The sequence below is a fragment of the Cupressus sempervirens genome, chromosome 7 (assembly GCF_028749045.1).
Source record: "Cupressus sempervirens isolate cs-2001-9-10 chromosome 7, ASM2874904v1, whole genome shotgun sequence".
In the NCBI taxonomy this organism is placed as follows: Eukaryota; Viridiplantae; Streptophyta; class Pinopsida; order Cupressales; family Cupressaceae; genus Cupressus; species Cupressus sempervirens.
This window is the reverse complement of record NC_143124.1, coordinates 430,659,728-430,680,093: the sequence shown is the minus strand read 5'-3', so window position 1 is coordinate 430,680,093 and position 20,366 is coordinate 430,659,728. Positions and strand designations below refer to the sequence as shown.

At 34.2% G+C, this 20,366-nt stretch overlaps 1 non-coding gene across 1 annotated transcript; it reads left to right on the top strand.

Annotated features, from left to right (window-relative positions):
* Positions 1-19,934: 19,934 nt before the first annotated feature.
* On the top strand, positions 19,935-20,039 carry LOC149547385 (small nucleolar RNA snoR99). Its single transcript, XR_016354966.1, has one exon. It is a non-coding gene; the product is annotated as a small nucleolar RNA snoR99 (small nucleolar RNA).
* Positions 20,040-20,366: the final 327 nt, after the last annotated feature.

Here is a 20,366-nt window from a genome sequence, read left to right as displayed (position 1 = left end):
TCCTTCACCATGCCTAGATGCTATATCATACCTCAGTCCTCGAACATTGTGGTGGGGTCCCATAGCTTGATAAACCTAAGCCCAAGAGTCGATATATTCCCCTTTTGCCTTAGAACTTAGCCCTACCCTCTTATCCACCTAGTTCTTACTAATTAATGTAATTCTTAGGATTGTTTTCAAGTCATTGTCATCTCTTAATCAATTACATCATTTAGATGTTTATTTATTTTTATTTAATTATGTCAAATGAAAGAAAATGTTCATTTTTATTACCTTGGTATTTCTATATAATTATGTTACCTCATTATTATCATAATTAATATTAAACAATATTTAAAATAATAAATGTTTACCTTATTACCATTTTTCTTTTCCAAGAGTCATAACCTTTCATAACACAAATCTTTTGAAAAGTCACAACACTTCATAACTAAAATCTTTTGCAAAAATTTTAATATTTTATAATCACAATATTTTTTAAGAGTCACAACCATTCATAATTATGACCATTTCAAAGGTTCACATATCTTCAATATCATTCATACCTTTTCAAAAATTCATTTCCTTATTTTCTTCATGATATTACTTTCCTCTTCTATTTTTCTTTTTTGAACTCCTCTCCTCTCCTCTTCCTTTTTCCCTCTCTAAAATAAACTCTCCTCCCTTTTATATCTTAATTTTAAGGAGTCATGTCTATTTGTTAAATCTCTATTGACATTTCATTAGATTTAGTTAATTTATATTATTCTATGTTATATTATTTATTTACTTACTTGTGTTTATTATTATTTATTATGAAATTCTATTTAGAAATGTAATATACTTTCTACAATATTGTCTCTTGTATTTAATTTTATTTATTTCTTTACTCATTGAAATTTTATTATTATTTTTAATTATTTAAAATATCATACTAAATATTATTTTAATAATAATATAGATTAAATAATTATAATTTTCTTGTTTTATATTTTAGTATTATTCTCAATATAACTTTATTATTTATTTAATAACATTGTATTATTTAATAATTATTAAATTTTTATTATTTATTTGATAATTTATATCTTTTTTCGAGGGGGGTTTCTTAAAGTTTACCCTTGTATGCTTGATTGCTTGATGTCATGAACGCTTGGTCTAGAAATGAAATGAGAAGGCTCCCTTTTATAGAGATCTCAAAGTGGTCAATGCCTAGAACTTTAAAATGAGGTAAGACCCATCTTTAAGTGGAGCATTAAAAGAGATTCCTTAGGGGAGTAAATTAAGGATTATTAATTTGAATTAATAAAAGGTCTGCCCCAATTTATAAAATAAGAGGAGATGCATAATATTAATTTATAGCGGAGATAAAATATTATCTAAGATAGGACCAATTTTAAATATTAATTTAAATTAATTAATAAATAAGAACACAATGTTTAAGAAAAATAAAGGTCTAGCCCATTTATATTAATTATAAATTAATAAAGGGTCCAATGAAATTAAATTCATTATTTAAATAGAGGGGAAATGGAAGATGAATGTAAATAAATAAGAGAATTGCATAAAATGGGTGCTAAACCTTCATAAAATTGGGGTGCTTCTTATTTAAGATGGTATAGTAACTAATTATTTAAATTAGGATATGTAACTAATTAGGAAACATTTCTTAAGGGGATAAAATTAAGATGTATGTTAAGGGGTGAACAATATTGCAATACAAGTTTTACTCTTTCATTTAACTACTTAAGTTCAAATTTTAATTTGTAAGCAATTATTCAAATTAGGATATGTAACTAATTAGAGCATATGTCTTAAGGGGATGAAATTAGGACGTGTCTTAAGGGGATGAAATTAGGACTTGTCTCAAGGGGGTGAACTATATTGCAAGAAATTTTTTACTAAATCAAGTTGCAAATCAACATCAAGTTTTAACAACTGTCGAGTCACATACAATGAATGTCAAGTTGCATTCAAGAACTAAGCTATAGTCAGGTGTCAAGTTGTAGAATGAGGCTGAGGTACATTCTAATTCTTAAAAAGACAAGACTATGGTACAAGAAGACAAAAGGGTAATGGCTACCAGAATTGAAAAAAGGATATCAAATGTGCAGAAGCTCACTAATACACAAATGGATCTGATGAATCAATTGATGATTGCAAATCAGAAACTGAATCACATGGATGTGAAAATTACAAATCTTAGTTCACACAATGAGTTACTGAAAAATAAATTGAAGAACGAGAAGGAATCTATGGAGAAATTAAACAAACCAAAGGAAGCAATGAAATACTTTGAAGAACTTATGAAGTCATCAAGTTGTTCTAATGGGTTAGGACAGTCATCCACTAAGAAAGGAGAATCATCCAAGAATGGAGAAATGAGAAATACAAAGCCAAAAGACACCAACATGCTATCACTGTGGAAAAATTGATCATACTACAAATATCTGTCGAAGTAAACATGGTATGCAAAATCCTAAACCTAAGTTTATGGGTTACTAATTTTTACTGCAAGAAACTCTCTCCTACTAGCCAAATCAAAAGAAGAAGAATGGTGTATCTAACAATACATGTTTCGAATGTCACAAGTTTGGACAACAAAGCAAGAATTTCAGGGCTCAGGTACATTCACAAAATGAGACAAAGGAAAAAGGCAAAGAAGAAGTGGACATTGAGCAAGTGAGAAATGAAATGAACCAAAAGTGGACAAGGAAAACAAATGATGGAAATAGTGGAGCTAATGGAGCTGAGGTCACCCAATCTAATAGACAAGGTGATCATGTCATCTCTAATTGAGAAAAATAGGTATGGAACTATATACTTAAATGATATATCATGCATCAGTTCCTTACATAAATGTGTACCAAAAGCTCATATCTACATATATAAGATGTATGAGAACAAAGTTTGTGAAAGGTTTCCGAGTATTAGTAAAATGTCTATGTTGATTGAGCATTGCAACATAGACTGAGCATTCCAATAGAGACCAAAGGCTATAGAAGAGATCAAATGGATGAGGCTTATAACAAATTTTGAATATATTACTTCATACCTTGCATCCAGATTTGCAAAGAGCTTTGAGCGATTAAGCGATTTCAATCAACTATCAGAGATCTCAAAGAGAAATTTGATCAAGAGTTTGAACTAGTAAAAGCATGAACTAGTGTTGAGTATCTAGAGAAGGAAAATCATCAAACCTTAGTTATGACCATGGAAGCTTCACCAACCACTAGAAGTAGTCAAAAGGTTAGTAAAATTCAACTAGTGAAAAGTGATACTGTCCTCCACCTAAATTTCGTGTTATTCCAGAAATTGTTATAAAAGGAGACTTAATGGGTGCGTTATCCTCAATACCACCTACAGTCATCATGATTCAAGATGTCAGAAGTTGTTACATGTTCAAAATTGAAGAAGTTAGACATTTTGAAGTCAGGGAAGCTTATGAGAAGTTGTGTAGTGAAGGAACTTTGAAGGACAAGTTTTAGATTGTCAAGAGGAAAGCGTTAACTCGAGCCCTATAATTTTTAAGAAATTTCAATGGATCAAAGTTATTTTGAGAAAAAATCATAATATGAAGTTCTCGTTACAGAATGGACCAATGCAGATCACAAAGAAAATGATATATAGGGTTATAGGTTATCCAACCCTAGATAAGAAGAAAACCATGTGATACTTTAGCCGAGGAGAAATTGAGAAGAATACAGGAGCTGAGTGGAATGGACGTGGTCTATCCATTACAAGCATTTTTGATCCACTCATAGAATTTTTAGTAGAGTCATTGCTCACAAATTCTATCAATCTAGCAGAATGAATAGTATGTCATGTATGGTTGTGGACCAAGCATGGAAGATTATGATGAAAGATCATGAGTATAATCTTGTTGAGCTGCAAATGTCACAACTGGTAGAAAATGTTGTAATAATGGGTGTTGTACACATTGCATAATATTGTTATATTGTGTTATTTTATTTTATTATGTAATATTGCACCTAGATGGGCGTGCAACATGTAAAGATTCCCATGGGATATACTTGATATGTTGTATTGTAACATTGTGCTAATATTTAATGTAATTATTTAATATTGGAGAAAATAATTAAAATTTTAATATTAAATGTGGGGTCAAGGGGTTAGATGGCACATGGTTTATGAAACACCACTTGGTGGTTTTGTGGGAAATGCTACTATATAAGCAGCCACAAGGGTAGTTGTTGGTGTGAGAAAAAAGGAAGAAGGAAAAAATGGTAAGAGTCGAGTGGGACAAGGCTTGAAAGGTTAGCCAAGGGAGCATTTGTGAAGGCTGGAAGCATGGCATGGGATGTGTGGATTCATGCTTGTTCACATGGATTGCTCGGTTGTGGCTATGGCATTGAAGGCTTTCATGGTTGTATTGCAATGTTGTTTTTTCTTAATAATACATGGTGATGGATGCTTTTGGAGGCTAGGTTTTTCTCTCAATGAGGGTTTCCCAGGGTATATCTTGTGTCACAATTTTGTGGATATGTTGTTCATTGTCTTGCATGTGGTTTTCAATTGCATGTTTATTTCAGATCTATTATGGGTTATGTAGAAACATTTATATTCTTTATTGCAAGTTTCCTTATAAATGGTATCAGAGCTATGGTTTTATTGTTGTAACCCTAGATTGAATCTATGGGAATGCATGAGAGGATAAAAGAAAGGGTAAGAGATATGAGTTATTTATTGCAGATCTGAGGGTTTTGGTTTTGTTGTTATGATGAGATATTGATAGATTTTGGGCATGTGAAATTATTGGACAAAATTGATTTTTAGGATGTTTCATTTAAATGAGGGTTTTAGGGGGACCTTGCAGAAATGACCTCGTAGGCAAAAACAGACCTCACCATTGGATCTGGGCTAACATTTCTATAAATTTTGATATATAATATGCCCTAGTTTGGCCATGTGAAGAGGAAATGAAAAAAAAAATTAGCTTCAGCCCGTGATGGCCATCAAATTTAATCTTGTCAAAATTTGAGTCACAAAAAAATCGCAGTGAAAATGGTAAAAAGATTGCCTTAGTAAAACAACCATAACTTTCTCTCACAATATCAGATTCCAAACTTCTTATAAGCGTTGGAAAGCTAGTTCAAATTACTACAACATAGAATAGGTTTGATTCTATGATTTTGACATTTTTTCAGTTTTTAAGAGTCTAAAAGTTAGATGTTGTTTATTTTGAGCACAGATTAGGGCATAACTTGGGCATATAGAGTCAAATTTTGGACTTCGAGCAGTCAACAAAAAGCTCTTTGAGAGCTCTATACATTGGTTCAAATTTGGTGCAGGTTTGGCATGGTTTATTTGGTGATATATTAACCTTGAATAGTTCATCATATATATTGACTATGGTAGCATTGTGAGTTTATGGCATTGTATGTTTTGGAGATTTGGATTTGATGTCATTGTATACTCAGTCATATTTTAGATTGGTCTCATGATGATATGGTTATCAGTATTTAGTTTGAATATGTATGATGACTTGTTGGGTCTACAAGTTGTGCAGTGTTGTAAGTAGTCTATACTTACATGTTGCATTTATGGCTTGGATATAGGTTGCCTTTACCTATTGATCTTTTATTATTGATGCATATTTAGAATGGTGGCTTGGATTTGGGTTGTTTGTGCCCTAAGTCACATGATTTTTGGGTTTTTCTTCATGTAGAAGGGATGAGATGTTACCAGGTATAGTCATGGTGGAGGATTGTGGTTGACTATTTTATGTTGACAAGTTGGACATATTGAGAGTCATATGCTCAGTTCATGGATGTGATGATGGTGCCATAGATTTTGGCATGACATGATTAGATATACAAGTACATCCTTGATGTTTATTGGTTTGGATTCCTAATTTGGTTATGGTGGTATATCTTCTTGGTTGAGGGTCATGGTTATTTGGTTTCTTTTGAGAAGCTCATGATGTGCACTTTGAGTTCTTTGATAGTTTGATGCCTTGGTTGATTCTCATGGTTAGAGGATGGTTTTTTCACCATGATGTCATGGATATTTTGGATACACAGTTTAGTGGGAGCTTGTGATAGTGATGAGGTGAGAGTGCAAGACTAGTTCCTAGTTTGGTTAGTATCTTCTTGGTTTGGAGATCTTGGTTTCACTTGGTACTGACACTTTGATTGTGTGAGTGTAGACCTAGAGGATTTTCATGTAGGAGATGAATTTTATGATGTCATAGGTGAATTGGTACTACAATTGAGTGAGAGTTGTTGGCATTGATATATTTATTGAGTGTTTGCATATGTTGGAGGTTTGTCTTAGATCCTTTTGTTGCAAAAGCATCTTTGACATGTGCATGGTGCACTTGTTATCTGCATGGTGTATGAATATGGTTAGATATTGAGAACTCATGGGGTTCTTGGTTATCTTCATGGTGTGTGGAGATGGTTCTTCATGGTATGTGGAGATGGTATTTTCTTTGTGATATGTGGAGATGGTTGCATCTTGAGGACTCACAAGGTTCTTGGTAAAGGTGTGGTTTATGCTTTTATTTGACATGTTATCCTTGGTATTAGCATGGTTTCATTTTTATATCATGGTATAGTCTTGATATGTGTTTAGAGTTTTGACATATTATTTTATGTTCATATGAAACATGTTATCTCTTTAGTTGAGATGGTTTAGATCATGTTCTCATGTTTATGTTCCTAAGGCCATGGTTGGAACTTTGACGTTGATCTTGGTTTAGTTTTTTGGTATTGAGTACATTGATCATAAGTTGAATACTTCATGATATTGCTATGTTGCATTTGGATTTGGCATGGATTGATTGGTTACAGGTGCTCATGGATACTTATCGACAGTGGTGATGCTGATTTCCCTTGGATTAGAGAAGTATTTGTTGGGATGGTTGATGGTTTCAATAGGAAGTCCGAGGGGCATTCACCTGATATGGATTTGAGAGGAGATTTTTCTTAGATGAGTCTTAATTGGAGACTTGGATATCTTGATGAACATTCTCATTCCCCACTCTTGGTCTACTCGATAGTTTTCTACTTGAGAGGTATAGCCCATTGTTTCTCTTAGGCACATTATGTTTATGTTTGTCTTTCATAGATATAGATCTTGAGCTACAATACATGAGCTAGTTCTGGAGGGTTCATTTGAGAGATGGTCTAGAATTGGTTATCTCCATTAGCATATATTGTTATACTGGTTGAGTTTGGGAGATGGTTTTGTATTGGGCATATTCCTTGGATTAGGATCGGTTATTCCTTAATTTAGGAATGGTTTATGAGTTTTATCTTCTTGTGAGAGGTTTACATCCATGATTAGTTATTTGGTATGGTTTGAGTGTTGTTGAGGCTTCTTGGTTGGAGTTTTATGGAAGAGATCATACTTGCACAATTTACTTGTAGAGGTGTGTGTAGAAGGACATGATATAGGTTATGATTTGCATGGTTTCTCTTTGGTCTTGGTTATCTTCCTAGATGTTTGGTTTCACTTACATTAGATTTGAGATTGGTTAGAGATTGTGATCACTGATTTGTGCTCATGTATGTCATTTGAGAGATGAGATGGTTATTCTTTTACCTCTTTCCTCTATTGGTTGTGGAGAGCTTGGGAGAGTGTTGGAGACTTGTTATAAGAGTTGTTCTTGCAAGTTTTTGGTTTATATATTGTGGATGTCCTTGAGACTACGTGGACTCACTTCTTTGAGATGTTGCAAGTGGATTGGTCATAGATTTGACATTATCTTTTCCACTAGAAGCTTCTTGGTATATATGTGGTAGGTATTTCTCTTGAGGCTTGTGATTGTAGGTTACATATTGGATATGTTGATGATGTGAGATTCACTTTGTATCCCTTTGGAAGTATGGATAGTTGGATGGGTTTGGCACTTGTTGTGGGTGTTATTTCAGCTATGGATATTTTGACAACTACAAGTATATGTGATTACCTTTGGATCAGGTTTTTTGTGATTGGCATTTCAATCGATACAAGATTTTATGATCTTCTAATGTGATAGGTTGGGTGGCTTTCTCTTTGGATGGCTTCTATGTATGTTTGGTGGTTGTGGCATAATAGAAGGTGAGATCATTTATGTTTGAGATGTTGGATACTTTTATTTCTTTGCAGGTATCAGGATGGATCACTTCATGTACTTTGATCCATGATGGTGGATGTGCTAAGAGGGACTGTTCCCTTGTTCATTTATGTGGCTACAGATTGACCTTATGCAATGTATACAACAAGTGGAAGATTGTTGCGATAATGGGTGTTGCACACATTACATAATATTATTATATTGTATTATTTTATTTTATTATGTAATGTTGCACCTAGATGGATGTGCAACATGGAAAGATCCCCATGGGATATATTTGATGAGTTGTATTGTAACATTGTGATAATATTTCATGAAATTATTTAATATTGGGGAAAAGAATTAAAATTTCAATATTAAATGTGGGGTCAAGAGGTTAGGTGGCACATGGTTTTAGCACATGGTTTATGTAATACCACTTGGTGGTTTTGTGGGACTTGCTACTATAAAAGCAACCACAAGGGTAGTTGTTGGTGTGAGAAGAGAAAATGAAGAAGGCAAAAAGGGAAAGAGTTGAGTGTGACAAGGCTTTTCAGGTTAGCCAAGGGAACATTTATGAAGGCTAGAAGCATGGCATGGGATGTGTAGATTCATGGTTGTTCACATGGATTGCTCAGTTGTGGCTATGGCATTGAAAGCTTCCATGGTTGTATTGCAATGGTGTTTTTGTTGAATATCACATGGTGATGGATGCTTTTGGAGGCTAGGTTTTTTTCTCAATGAGGGTTTCTTAGGGGATATCTTTTATCATAATTTTGTGGGTATGTTGTATATTCTCTTGCATGTGGATTTCAATTACATGTTTATTTCAGATCTATTATATGTTATGTGGAAACAATTATATTCTTTATTGCAAGTTTCTTTATAGAAAATCTATCATCAATAAGGAAGGTAAAGAATTCAATGTGTAAGTGTGGTTCCCTAATTTTGTGTACATTTTTTTTATATTCAGAAGTATTTTCCTAGTATAGGAAATGTGTCATGGAAACAAGATAAACCAGTGACAAGGAAAATCAATCAGTTTATTACTCAATCGGGAGACAATTTTGATAATGCAATGAATACATACTTTAATGAATTCAAGTTGAGAATGAAAAGGAGAATGAGAATTCTAGAGGAATTGTTCACAAAATACTACAATGACATTTGTTTTCTTGTTGTTATAGACAACACATTTGTACAAGCAGTGAAGCCAAGGAAGGCATGGCTACAAAGCTTTGGATATGACATAGAGAGTGATGATGTTAGTGCAAACATTGATGCATTATTAAAAGAAGAGATAGATTTCGAGGCCAAACCTTTTGGAAGATATGAAGAAGCAAAGGCAAGGATAACAGTAAACATCAAAATAGCTTCCAAAGAGAAGAAAAGAAATAAGATGATTGAAGACCTAGAAGCTAAACTAGGCACCCTAGGCAAGGGAAAAGAACCATTACAATTAACTCAAGGTCTTGGTGATGACGAAGAACAAGATAGTGGTGATGAGGAAGATGATGTAGAAGAAGTTGACAAGGGTAAAGCCACAATTTTTGTCATGCCACCAAGCAAGAAGGCTCAAAGAACAAAGGAGAAGAAGGCAATGACACCTCCACCACCAAATAAGCCAAGGACTAGGGCAGCTGCTATTGTCAAGTAGTCTGCAAAGCATAAGGTAGCAAAGTCTGATGAACGAAGTGTACCTCAAACTAGAAGAGGGAGATTGGTTTAATGACCACCTATTAGGCAGATCAAGACTATTGAAGAGGTATGTGACAACTTAAGAAGATCTATAGGTCTATTTAGTTTTAGATATGTAAAATATGATACACTAGATAATGAAGATAGAAATAAAGTTGAAGAGACTATGGTAGAAATGAAATGTCTATTTAGTTTTAGATATGTAAAATATGATACACTAGATAATGAAGATAGAAATAAAGTTGAAGATACTATTGTAGAAATGATTTCAAATAAAAAACTAGCCCTAGTGAAATAGAGAAGAAGATACCCAAGGATCTATATGATAGATTAGAGAGGAGATGGAAGCAAGTAAAGCGAATAGAAAATTAGATAAGAATTGACACATTAGTTAGAGTTATGCTCAATCTGTCACAACAATAGAAGAACATATTTTTGAAACAACATAAGAGTAGATTTTTTCCTGAATACAAAATGTTCTTGATACTACAAAATAAAGAGGAAGTTGTACAATAGTAGAGTGAATTGCTCTAGAAGAACATTTTCGGGTTAACTACAAAGAAGGTAGAGACTGTGAACATTGATGATGAACACAGTAGTGGAGAAAGCTAAGGTGTGTTGAGTCCACAAGGCAACATGTCTCCTATACATGCTGACACCCCTAACACTCCAGAAGTTGAGCAGTCAAGACTTGAAAATGATGATGAAGACGGTGAAGATAGAAAAACTGATGAAAATTACAAGATTTCTTTAACACCTCATATTGAGGAAACTAAAGAATTAAATAAGGCTAAACTAAGAACGATTATTTCTATCTTGGGCACAGATGCACAGGTAGGACCAAGTGGTGACATCCCCTCACCTAATCCTAAGGTAGTGCTAAGTAGCGTGACCCCTTCATTGAACAGGGAGAAAAAAGAAATAAAAGAAATTTCAATAGATAGTGAAGTTAGTATGGATGGAAATATTGAGATGTCACAATTTGATTTGGAAAATCTCACCTTGCAGCAAAACCTTTTTCTACAAGAAATTTTGAAGAAGAAGAAGACACAAGAAGACCTAAGACGAGGGCAAAAGAAACAATAGAAACTACAAGATGTAAAGCATATTTTTGTTGAAGCTTTTGAGATACAAAACTTAGATGAAGAGACTACTCTTACTAATCAACTAGTAAATATCATTGATCAAGTAAATGTTGAGAGTTTTGAATCCAATGACAAGTTAATGGATTTGTCAGCAAGAAGAGTTGAGACCAAGGTTGTGGACAAAGTCTTCATAACTATAGTAGAGCAGAAGGTGTTATTACAAGAAAAAGCACAGATAAAGGGTACAACATGTGTACACAAATTTGATAGATGTGCCAAGCTTTACATACAATATTCATGCATAGGTAGATAAGACTTAGGCTAAGACGAAATCACTCAAACAACTTGACATTGTAATTGATTTGAAAGCCCATTATTTTCCTTATTTTTATGATTTTGTCCTTAATTTTTGTTGTTTAATTGAAATTCACATTGTTTGGGTCTTTGCCAATTTTAGGGTGTCTACAATCCTCATAAAGTGGATATGTCGTAGGAGAAGGAGAAACATTAGGCATGGATACATCATCTTTAGAGGAAGTAGAAGAAATTTCAACCATTATACCATCATCTTTTACTAAGGTTATTTTACAAGGGATATAATAGTCAACATTACCATCTAGCAATTCATCTAAATATGAAGATCATTGCAAACTTTAAGATAAGTATAATCATAATTATTCAAATTTTTGTTTGTAAAGGGGAAATCATGGAAATGGATAGTAGGTAAGGTGTCACAAAGGGAATGATTAGATTTTACTAATGTATTCTCATGGAGGAAGAAAATATCAAGAGAAGAGTTAACATCGACCTTCAACACTTCTACCAAAAGAGAGAGAAGGGTTCCAAACATCTTCATGCACTGATATGGGTTCATAGAGAGGGGGGTCAATAGGAGAGGGATAAAGTGATAAAAGGGAAGCTAAGCCACCATCAGCTCGAGAAAATATATGCATTATAAGACTAATATAAAAGAAAAATATGCATAAAATAACATGAAATCTTATTTTTGCCTTTTTCATCAATGCATAAACAATAAGAAAATAGGATTTATAAATACAACAATTACTAAATAATTCACAAAATTAAATATTTTGTTCTTGTTTTATTTATGTTTAAAAATTTGCAAATATGAAAATGGAATGTAAGAATGCACTAGATCTACCAATGTATCTAAATGGATACAATTTAGCAAATCTATGATATAAATATTGAATAATGTAATGCATACATAATATATCTAGATACCAAATCAAATTGGCAAGTGGAAATGTCATGCAAGAAGAATCCAACCACCAAAATTAAAAGTAAGAAATACTATGAGTCAAGTTCACCAAATGTGATGTGGGTGACCCTGTATTTTTTTTAATGTATTTTCTAGGCAGATTGTGTTCCATTCTTTTGCATCAACATTTCGGATCACACTTTGTGATCCATCATCTAGATGAGAGACCTAAAGGAACATATGGTAAGACTACAAGCCCAGTGTGACTAAAAGGAGAAAGGAATGGGGGTGGGTGCACACCAATCAAGATTGTTTTTAGGTTCAACAATTTAAAAATAAAATGAACTACAATATCTTGATGCATACACTATGTTAATGATATGAACTAATATAATGCATACAAGGATATCAATACAACAAATCCAAATGGAAATATCATGGGTTGGTTCACCAAAATGTAATGTATGCAATGGTAAGCAACATCTAAGCTACTTTTGTCTATATAATGACACACATTGGAATATAAAACCACTACAAAGAGAATCTAATCAACACAACCAAAGGGGGAAGGGTGCTAATACAAAATCTACAATTTTGGGGATGATTTTAGGGTTTTTATTACTTTGCTATTATGATGTGGAAATGGAATGCTAATTTACTGTATATAATACAATAAAATAAGTAAAGTATAAGGGAAAAGAATAATAGGTGCACTTGGAATAGATAAAATTATATGCTTTAAATCTATATTTCCTACTCATCAACATCTCAAAATCTATTGTATTTATAGATTTGACACACATGAACCTATAACTCTCTAGGAACAGGGTTAAACTTAACCTATACCTAGGGACATGCCAACTTTAGTGATGTATTTCTAACACTTTCAAACAAAACTCTCACAGAACTTGAAACTACTCATGTACTGCCCCAGAAAAGATTAGACATATTCATAACCTATTCTGACATACACACAAAATGAGAAAAACTTTGGGAAAAAGGGTTTGCCTTGGTCAAACTCCTATTTAGGAATCAACCTTGAAATTGAATTGATATTGCAAGAGGAAAGATGAAATGAAAAATAGATCGATACATCACCTTATACCTTGATGAAGCAATAATTCTTTGGATGTGATCAAAAGTGTTGATGCAATAGGTTGAACTCCACAAAAACCTAATAGAAAATCATAAAACCAAAGTTGTCAATGATGGATGTTGTATTCTATCACAATGCTTGACGAAGAAGAAGGATCAAAGACTTGGATGCTTAATTGAAGAAGAGATTTTACATTCCAATTTTTGTTTGATTACTCGTGAATGCTTAAAACCTCTACATAGAATTCTCACATTGATACTAGATGGTTTAGGCTAGTAATTGATATCAAAATGTTGAGATATAGGGGGTTTGATGAAGGGTGCTCCCCTTAATACCATAAACTCATAATAGAAACAAAGAAACAACAACAAATGCGAGAACAAAATATGGACTTCTTACTTGCATCACAAATGCGGTATTACAGAATTCACAAGTACACTATGCTAACCCACATGGGTGCCTTCATTACAATAATTTGCAAGACAAGTTGCAAACTATCACCCAGAGTTGTTCTAGATAATATTCAGGCCTTACTTAAATAAGCAATTTTATGCCACCCAGGAAGGTTCTAGACAATGAAACTTAGTACCTAGGGCCAACAGACCCTAAAAATACGTATAGAGTCGGCCAAATACATCTTTGACAATTATTTTAGATATTTCAGGTAGCCCAATGTTTAAAAGGGTATAACTCTCAAACCATTGCTTCGATTGGCTATTATAACCAAATTTTAGAAACACAAGCTCCTAATCGACAGCCTCAGAACTGCACAAGCTCCCTTTCATCAAGTTTTCAGACCTCATCCGGGCACTCTAAGGCCTCCAACGGTGAGCCTGAAGATTTTTTTGCAAAATTTTCCACCAAAAAACTGTAATAACTTCTCTGATACTTAAGACGGAGCAATGAGATGTTTATGGTAGGCTTATAACTCTAAAGTGAACCTTCTTGTAGAAAATGAGAATATTCCAAGCTCACATGACAAACTTACTAAAAATAGCGAGTTCCCATAAATAGAAACCACTTTGTCTACTAGTCCTTATTAAAATAGAAAAGAATGAAATTTTAAAAAAAACATTTTTGGGTGATGCAAGATTGCTCTTACACCCAGATACTCCTACATTAGACACCCGAGGTAATTTGAGAAGTGACCCCATCACATCTTAGGTGTTCAGAGGAAAACCAAGACAATTAACCTCCTCCTTTACTAGCCATGATGAATCCTCAACTAGCCTCCCTTTCCATTTGACCATATATTCCTCATAATTTTTGTTCCTGGTACTTTTGCCAACATGACTGTCTAGTATCTTCTCAATCTTCTTTGTAGTCGAACTAGCTGTTGGAATACTCCACTTCACTTCTGCAACTTCATCTTCATCACCTCCTTCATAATACTCTGTCAAATTTGAATTCTTAAATACTAGTGAAATATTAAATTCGACAGGCAACTCCACTTCATACGCATTTCTAGAATCATGCCTTTTTATTATCTTGCATGGTCCAAACTTCTTCATCTTCAGCTTACTACATGTACCCATTGGAAATCATTCCTTTCTCAAATGAACCATGACCTCATCTCCAATCTGAAATTCCTTAGACCTCCTTTTCACATCTTCCTTAGCCTTATATTGTGTATTCATCTTTATCATGTGCTTCCTCACCTCCTCATGGATGCTCTTCAAATGTTCAGCAAAATCTTCTGCTTTAGCACTACTTATCTCACCTTTATCCAACTGCCTCAATTCAAAAGCATTTATGGAACTACTCCCATATACAATCTGGAAAGGTGATTTACCAATACTCCCATTGACATAATTATTATATGCAATCTACTTGTGGTAAAATCATATCCCATCCTTTTGGCTTATCTCCAACCAAGCATCTCAACAAGTTTCCCAAACTGCAATTCATAGCTTTGGTCTGTCCATCAGTCTGTGGATGATGTGTTGAACTGAACTTCAAATCTATCTTTAACTTCTTCCGTAATGTATGCCTAGAAATACCCAACAAATTTATTATCTCGATCTAAAACTATACTCTTTGGCAGACCATGTAGTCTCACCACTTCTCTAAAAAACAATTCTACTACATGAACAACATCGCTAGTCTTCTTGCAAGGAATAAAATGTGCCATCTTTGAAAAGTTCTCAACCACTACAAAAATAGAATCATGCCTACATTGTGTCCTTAAATAGGTAATGGTTGATACAACCCTATATTCTACTTCACTCCTTTCACCATTTGACATACTCTGCAACTCTGTACAAACTTCTTCACATCTTGTTGCAACTGTGGCTAGTAATAATTCTCAGCAACTAAAGTTATGGTTTTATCTCTACCAAAATATCCAACCAATCCTCCATTATGCTTCTCCTTGATGATATTCTCTCTCATTGAACTTCTTGGAATGCACAATTGGCTTCCTTTGAACAACATACTATCTTGGATCATGAAATCTAACCAATTTGTCCTATCAAGTGTAACAGGTTCTATACAAGTTTTCCATGCTTCACCAAGATCAAGACCGTTAGGATACAAAGTATCGAGTTCCTTGAACCCAACCACCTCTATCTACATTTTTGTCAATAAAAGTTGTCTTCCACTAAGAGCATTTGCAACTCTGTTAGACTTCCCACTCCTGTGTTTCAAAACAAATGTATAACTCTGCAAAAACTCAACCCACTTCAAATGCCTTTGGTTTAATTTTCCTTGACTATTCAAATATTGCAAAGCTTGATGATAAGTATACAAAACAAACTCTTTAGGAAGAAGATAGTGTCTCCACTTCTTTAATGCTTGAACTATAGCATAAAATTCCTGATCATAAACACAATATTTTCTTTTTGCATCATTCAATTTCTCACTAAAATAAGCAACATGTCTACCTTCTTGGCTCAAAACAGCTCCTATTGCAGTACCACTAGCATCATAGTCTACTTGAAACACCTTGTTAAAATTAGGAAGTGCTAAAATAGGCTACTCAGTAACTTTATGTTTCAACAGATTAAAACTTTGATTTGCTCCTGTAGTCCACTTAAATTTTTTCCTACCCCCTCTCATTTTTTTAGTCAAGGGTCCACAAATACTACTAAAATCTCTTATGAACTTTTTGTAAAAACTAGCCAGTCCATGAAAATATCTTACCTCTAGATCGCACTTCTTGGAGTAGACCATTAAAGGATAGCCTTCACTTTCTTTGGGTCCATTTTCAAACCTTCTGGTGAGACTACAAATCCTAGGTACACCAACTCCTTCTTTACAAAATTGCACTTCTTCAGGTTTATCAACAACTTTTCTTTCCTTAACTTATCAAATACCTCATGAATATGAATCAAATGCTCCTCCAATGTCTTACTAAAGATCAATATATCATCTAGGTAAACAATGACAAACTTACCCATAAACTCCTTCAGTGCCTCATTCATGAGCCGCATGAAAGTGCTCGGTCCATTGATTAACCCAAAAGGCATGACTAACCACTCATATAGTCCTTCTTTAGTCTTGAAAGAAATCTTCCACTCTCACCTTCTCTGATACGAATTTGATGGTACCCACTCTTTAGATTTATCTTTGTAAAATACTTAGCTCCACTCAAACAGTCCATAATATCATCCATCCTTGGCAATGGAAATCTATACTTGATTGTGATCTTGTTGATGGTGTGAGAATTTGTACATATCCTCCATTCTCCATTCTTTTTTGGTGCTAATACTATTGGTACAACATATGGATTTAGACTCTCTCGAATCAACCCCTTGTGCAACAACTCATGAACTTGTTTGTTCAACTCTTCACTTTCTGCTGGTGTCATTTTATGTGCTACTTTGTTTGGCAAACTAGCTCCTGGAACCAATTCCATTTGGTGACTGATCTTCCTCATTGGGGGCAATCCATCAGGTACATTATCTAATATAATATCAAAAACTCTCCCAAAATATTTGCAACTTCTGCGGGTATCTCCTCTACTTCTTCGTTACTATCTTTTGGAATTATAGCAAAACACATATGCTCACGCTTCACATCTTTGAGAAACTCTTTTCCATCAACAAAACATATTTTGGCAACACTACATACCTTTTCTATTTTCTCCTTCAATGACTTCAACTTATGTTTCACTCCATCCTTGGTCAAAGTGTAGGTATTTGCTCACCCATCGTGTACAAAATGCCTGTCAAACTGCCACGGCCTACCCAACAACATATGACATATGTCCATAGGTATGATATCACAAAGTACTTCATCTTGGTAGCTTCCAATCTTGAACTTCACGGAGCATTGCTCATTGACCATGACCTTGTGATCATCTTGCACCCAAGCAATACAGTATGGACGCAAGTGTTTCTATCTCTTCAGCTTCAACTTTGTGACCATCGTTTCTGACACTAGATTGTCAGTTTTTCCACCATCAATGATTACATCACAACACTTATCTTCACATTTGCACCTTGTGCAAAACAAGCTCTTTCTTTGATCAGGTTCATTCTCACCACTTAGCAGGACTCTTCTGTTAACTAGGACTTCTCCTCTTTCAACATCTTCAAAATGTGAGGATCTGACATCTTCATCAACATGTCCAACTCTGGCCCAGCCTTCAGTTCTTTGATCTATCCTTCCTTGGCACTGGGTACATTCAAATGCTTTATGCCCTTCTTCTCCGCAGTGAAAACATTTCCCACAAAAGCCTCCTCTTCCAGATCCTTGTCCTCTGTCTCTTCCTCTATGATCTCTATTATTTTGATCATGGAAACAATTGGAATTGTTTCCCCTTTGGTTTTGACTGCTACTTCCAGCCTCATCCTTGTTCTTTTGATCATCATTACGACCTCCATAAGATCATCTGCTAGATCTTCCACCATGACCTCTTCCGCTATTCTTGTCGTCAAACTTCTTGCTCAGGTTCTCCTCAAATTTTAGGGAAAATTGGTATGCCTCCTAAATATTGTTCATTCGAACCAGACTCAGCTCGTCCTGAATGCTTGGCCTTAACCCATAAAGATAACAAGCCACTTTCTTCTTATCAGCTTCTGCATAGCCGATTCTAATGAGAACTCGGTAGAACTCTTCAGTATACTCTTGAACAAATTTTCCCGCTTGCTTCAACCCTTGCATTTTCTTCAACAAATCAAGCTCATAATCCATGGGAATGAATTGTTGCTTCGGTTTAAATACCATCCATTTCCATCTGGTGATTTTGTCCTTTCCCTTTCTATTTTGCTCCAACTGAACCTCCAGCCACCATATCTTCGCATGTCCCTTTAGTTTTGCTTCACAAACTTGATCTTATCAAGATCTTCAATATCTTCATACTCAAAGTACTCCTCTAGTTTATTGATCCAATTGATTAGCTCCTTTGGGTTAAGATTTCTTGAAAATGCGAGAACCTCAAACTTAGGTCTTTTTCCAATCTTGGAGATGGCCCTCAAAAGCCTCTCTTCCTCTGGGTTTAGAACTACCTTTGCTTCAACATTTTTTTTCTACTAGTCAATTTTGGGCCCAATTTGGGCCCAAAATTTGAGGGACAAGTCAATTTTGGTGGCATGTTCCACAAACTAGTCGATTTGGGTGGCATGTCACAGGGACAAGCCAATTTTGGTGGCATGTCCCAAGTAAAACAAGCTCAAATTTTGTGAAGATGTCGAGGATAGAAAATAACCATGGGAAAAGAAAGGATAACTCATTTCAGGGTCGAAGTAGATCATAAAGGCCAAAAATAAGTGGGCAGGGCCTAGAAGGTGAAATAAATTGTTTGATTGGAGGGAAAATAGAGAAGCACATTTTAAAATAAGGGCCATCCTTAGGTTTGAAGGAAATCGAGTCAATATAAGACTTATAATGTTAGTTTGAAGATTCTATAAGTGCTAGAAGAACGTGAAATCAATGTCAACACCCCTATTCACTAGAATGGGGCTAAATTAAGCCCCTAATTAAGGGTGATTACTTTTTAGGATGATATAATATGTTTACAAGGGGCCTTTGAAGGTAAATCAATGAGAAAGTTAGTTTTATGAAGTTTGATTCATTCAAATGTAACAACTCTATGTTTTCAGATTTTCGAAGATGACACCTACAACTAAGTTATAACCTAAATTAACCATTTCATTGAAAATAAAATGCAAAAGAGATAAGATAAAGTAAGTGATGAAATCAATTAAGTTCAAACTACTTCATACATTAACCCACGAAATGAAAACATTTCCATTATAGATGGTTATATCAGATCATTAAACTATGCAACTATGAAATTCAAAACCAAGACTCATTCAAATATAATACAATCATCACAAAAAAATGGAACAACAAATAATGTGACTATAGAAATGTTCTATTATAGACTAATAGTCAATTTGAAGAGACTAATTGATAAATGAAAGTATATGAATAAATAAGAATAATAAAAACACAAATAAACAATACATAAAAGGATGAGATAGAGTAAGGTGGATAGAAAAAATTATATATATAAAATAAGAAGATTAGGGAGAATGTCAAATAAGAGTAAACTAATTTTTTAAATAAAATTAAATACATAACAAATTTTTTTTTAAAGAAGATTACAGCTTTAAATATAAAAATATACGCTATCCCTAAAAATTTTTAAAACTACCTGTATACGTTAAACTCTCATCGCTTCTCAATCGCTGAAAACCCTAGAAACCCTGGCCGATTTGTTGTATTAAAACCTTACAAACCCTGGCTGATATGATTCTCATGAGGGGTAATCTTACCAGAGCACTGGTAGTTTTGAACAAGAATTAAGTAGGAAGGGACCTGAGTTTGACTTGACGGCTAATTACAGTGCCTAAAAGATGAATGGGTTCCCGAAATGCAGGTCATCTTTTTCACTTTGCCGGTTAGATTTAACTCTCCATTTCTAGCTGGCCATTCAAAGATGCAACATTCCTTTTATGTTTTCTTTTTCAATTCCTCTGTAAAGCATATGGGGACGAGAAGTTTGGCTGTTTGGCTGCTTATAATGCCTCAGAGGCGAATACGGTTCCCAAAATAAATTTAATCTTACTGTATCTGTTGGATGATGTTTACTTCCAGTGGTATGTTTATGGATTGAACAGTGAAACTTTTGTGTGGGTTTATTAGGGTTTTTACATTGTATACGCTTGTGGATATTTTATTTTAACTTTCGTGATTTTTGGGTAGTGGATTTGAAGAGTAAATGTGAGCGAAAGATTATGGATCTTGGAGATTAAAACAAACCCTTGATGGAAAATA